Raw genomic sequence first — 4,854 nt, 5'->3', positions numbered from 1 at the left:
CCCCCGGCCCACTCCCCTACTTGGTGGTTTTCATGTTTCCGCTATCTAACCAAACTAACCCAAATAAACTCAATGTTGCTCGCATCATCGCGCTAATGAAATATCCAAGAATAAATCAATTAATCAATCTATCATGTCAACAGATTAGGTGGAGGGAAGATAGAAAATAATTCATATTTTTTAAATTCTGCCTGGAATTAAGGGTGGCCGGCTAAGGTTGGTTTTGATTACAAAATAATGATATTTTTAACTTTTTTGTTGTTTGAAATTATGATTTTTTTGTTCTGTTCTATCTATCCCCGTTTATAGTTTAATATGTAGATTCCCTTTATCCCTGGTATATTCATGGGTATATCTATCTATCTATCTAGTTCCCCTCCTCGTATTTATACGGTCATTGATACTTGGCATTACATTCGATACATCTGCTATTAAGTTAATTCATTCATCCATTCATATATTTACCCATCATTCCTATCTATTCAGAAATAGAATAGGTTTCCAGGGCCTCCTTCTTTTAAGCATTTAGTATTAATAGTTTGCTGTTTTCTAAAATCCTTTATTGTTCGTACAGGGTTATCCAGAAAGAATGAGACTTTCACGACGACCTTGAACTGTTACAATATGACAGACTGGCAGTTGACCTTGAACTGTTCAAATATGACAGACTGGCAGTTGACCTTGAACTATTCAAATATGACAGACTGACAGTTGACCTTGAACTATTCAAATATGACAGACTGACAGTTGACCTTGAACTATTCAAATATGACAGCCTGACAGTTAAGTGTCACTACTTAAATGTTTTAAAAATCTTATTCAAACAAGTAAATAGAAACAAGTAATGCAGCTGCAAGGAACCAGAAACAATCAATGCAGCTGCAAGGAATCAGAAACAAGCAATGCAGCTGCAAGGAACCAGAAACAAGCAATGCAACTGCAAGGAACCAGAAACAAGCAATGCAGCTGCAAGGAACCAGAAACAAGCAATTCAGCTACAAGGAACCAGAAACAAGCAATGCAGCTGCAAGGAATCAGAAACAAGGAATGCAGCTGCAAGGAATCAGAAACAAGCAATGCAGCTGAAAGGAACCAGAAACAAGCAATGCAGCTGCAAGGAACCAGAAACAAGCAATGCAGCTGCAAGGAACCAGAAACAAGCCATGCAGCTGCAAGGAACCAGAAACAAGTAATGCAGCTGCAAGGAACCAGAAACAAGTAATGCAGCTGCAAGGAATCAGAAATTTTTGGAAATAATTAAAATTTCGTAGTCATGAAGTGATATCCTGTGTGGTTTACCCTGTAATTTGCTGTTCGTTCGTTGTAAAACAAAGATACTTGAATACTCGCTGCTGGATGATAACATGGTACTTGGCCGGGAGAAGGATGGATGAGATTGAGAATAGATTAGAGAAGGATGGTTTATAAAAGAATGAAGGGAGATCAATTAAAAAGAGACGGATGGATGAGAGAAGGATGGTTTATAAAAGAATGAAAGGAGATCAATTAAAAAGAGAAGGATGGATGAGAGAAGGATGGTTTATAAAAGAATGAAGGGAGATCAATTAAAAAGAGAAGGATGGATGAGAGAAGGATGGTTTAAAAAAGAAGGAAAGGAGCCTAGTTAAGAGAAGGATTGATGATAGAAGGATGAATTAGGGAAGGATTGATAATGAAGGTTGATGAGAAAAGGATGGGTTAGATAAGGATGAATAAGATGAAAATGAAGGATATTAGGATGAATGAATGAAGGACTAATAAGAGGAAAATGAAGGATATGAGGATGAATAAATTGAGGATGAATAAGATGAAAATGAAGGATATGAGGATTAATGAATGAAGGACTAATAAGAGGAAAATGAAGGATATGAGAATGAATGAATGAAGGACTAATAAGAGGAAAATGAAGGATATGAGGATGAATAAATTGAGGATAAATAAGATGAAAATGAAGGATATGAGGATGAATAAGAGGAAAATGAAGGATATGAGGATGAATAAGAGGAAAATGAAGGATATGAAGATGAATGAATAGAGGATGAATAAGAGGAAAATGAAGGATATGAGGATGAATAAATTGAGGATGAATAAGAGGAAAATGAATGATATGAGGGTGAATAAATTGAGGATGAATAAGATGAAAATGAAGGATATGAGGATGAATGAATGAAGGACTAATAAGAGGAAAATGAAGGATATGAGGATGAATGAATAGAGGATGAACAAGAGAAAAATGAAGGATATTAGGATGAATAAGTGGAAAATGAAGGATATGAGGATGAATGAATGAAGGACTAATAAGAGGAAAATGAAGGATATGAGGATGAATAAATTGAGGATGAATAAGAGGAAAATCAAGGATATGAGGATGAATAAATAGAGGATGAATAAGAGGAAAATGAAGGATATGAGGATGAATAAGGGGAAAATGAAGGATATGAGGATGAATAAATTGAGGATGAATAAGAGGAAAATAAAGGATATGCGGATGAATAAATAGAGGATGAATAAGAGGAAAATGAAGAATATGAGGATGAATAAGAGGAAAATGAAGGATATGAGGATGGATGAATAGAGGATGAACAAGAGAAAAATGAAGGATATTAGGATGAATAAGTGGAAAATGAAGGATATGAGGATGAATAAATAAAAGACTAATAAGATGAAAATGAAGAATATGAGAATGAATGAATAGAGGATGAATAAGAGGAAATGAAGGATATGAGGATGAATAAATTGAGGATGAATAAGAGGAAAATGAAAGATATGAGGATAAATGAAGAGAGGATATATAAGTGGAAAATGAAGAATATGAGAACGAATGAATAGAGGATGAATAAGAGGAAAATGAAGGATATGAGGATGAATGGAGGATGAAAGTAATTAGTCTAAACAAGAATGATTAAGGAAGGTTTTGTCCCCGGAGTAATAAAAACTCTGGGCTAGGTGATTAGTAGGGAGGAGAGCAAACCAAACCTTAATCTATCTTCTCTTCTGTATCACACACACACTCACTCACACTCAGACCCCCACACCCTTACATGCTCAATCCTCACCCATCATCCAAAATTTATATACAATTTAAGTTTTTTAACTCTGCAAATGTTGAAGAAGTAAGATATTTTCCTAAAGGTGTCATCTTCTCTTTACAGTTCTTTAGTACTGGGGTCTATTTGCTGTTGGACCCAGGATTTGATTGTAACTAATCTAATAAACGAGAAGAACATTGGATAAAACAAGCTAAACATATAAAAACCAATAGGGAGGGAACACGGGGGGAGGATGGGGGGGAGGGGAAATATCAAAATAACCATGGTTTGGAAATAAAACAAATATTTTGTTTGTATGTAATAAATGCAGTTTGTGTAATATATAGATAATTGAAATAAGAACAGAATCAGAACTTCGCTTTGATTACAGTGTAGAGTAATTTGGCTTTCGTTGAAACATAAAAATTGAGTAATGGCATTGTTCAATACATCACTATTGTCTGGTTGACATAGCAAATGAGATCGCGCCCAGTGAAGTGGCGTTGATAGTTCATGGATCGTGTCCTGTTTGAGACATTGATCACTAGATCGCTATTGTCCGAGATCGCGCCCAGTGTAGTGGCGTTGCTAGTTCATGGGATTGTAGTCGTGTGGATTGTGTCCTGTTTAAGACATTCATTAATTGATTGCTAGTGTCCGTATTGACACCGATAGCTAACGAGATCGTGCCCATGGTGGTACTGGTAGTGCAACGTTGATAGTTAATGGGATTGTAGCCACGTGGATCGTGTTCTGTTTGAGATTCATAGCAGACGGATTGTACCTGGAATGATTCACATGGGGACTAACTTTTAAGAGTACGGCATTTACTACATGCAGTCGTTAATTTTCAAATTTGACCGTCTGTAAACCCGCCCGTTCGGTTCAGCCCTTTAAACTGCCCATTGGAGACAGACAAGCACACATAATTATATCTAGTAGGTTGGTAGGTTTGGGTTTGCACCAAAAAGCCTTATTTAAGCTTTTAAAAATGCAAGATTTGGAAGAATGGTACAACAATGAAAGATTGGGAAACAAGAAAAAGGAATAGAAAACTGGAAGCATTGCTTTGGTATGGAAGATTGGGTTGCACGGTTTGGAAATTGAAGAATGGGAATCATGGTTGGGGAATGGAAGATTGAGTAGCATGGTTTGTGAATGAAAGATTGAGAAGAATAGTTTGGGAATGGAAGATTAGGAAGCATGGCTTGGGAATGGGATATTAAGAAGCATGGTTTGGGAATAGGATATTGAGAAGCATGAATTTGGAATGAAAGATCGAAAAGAATAGTTTGGGAATGGAAGCATGGCTTGGGAATGGGATATTGAGAAGCATGGTTTGGGAATAAAGGCTTGAGAAGCATGAATTGGGAATGAAAGATCGAAAAGAATATTTTGGGAATGTAAGCATGGCTTGGGAATGGGATATTGAGAAGCATGGTTTGGGAATGAAGGCTTGAGAAGTATGAATTGGGAATGAAAGATCGAAAAGAATAGTTTGGGAATGGAAGTATGGCTTGGGAATGGGATATTGAGAAGCATAGATTGGGAATTAGGGCATTAGAAGCATGAATTGGGAATGAAAGATAGAAAGAATAGTTTGGGAATGGAAGATTAGGAAGCATGGCTTGGGAATGGGATATTGAGAAGCATGGTTTGGGAATGAAAGAAAGCTGAGAATGGTTGGAAACTGGATAAAATCTAATTGGGTTCAATTCTCTAATTAGCTTAGAGCTGAGGGGAAAACAAGGATAGATAGATAGATAAATAGATAGATAGATAGATTGATAGATAGATAGATAGATAGATAGATAGATAGATAGAT

This window comes from Eurytemora carolleeae, unplaced genomic scaffold (assembly GCF_000591075.1).
Source record: "Eurytemora carolleeae unplaced genomic scaffold, Eaff_2.0 scaffold1107, whole genome shotgun sequence".
In the NCBI taxonomy this organism is placed as follows: Eukaryota; Metazoa; Arthropoda; class Copepoda; order Calanoida; family Temoridae; genus Eurytemora; species Eurytemora carolleeae.
The sequence above is the reverse complement of the archived record's forward strand: the minus strand, read 5'-3'. Positions refer to the sequence as shown.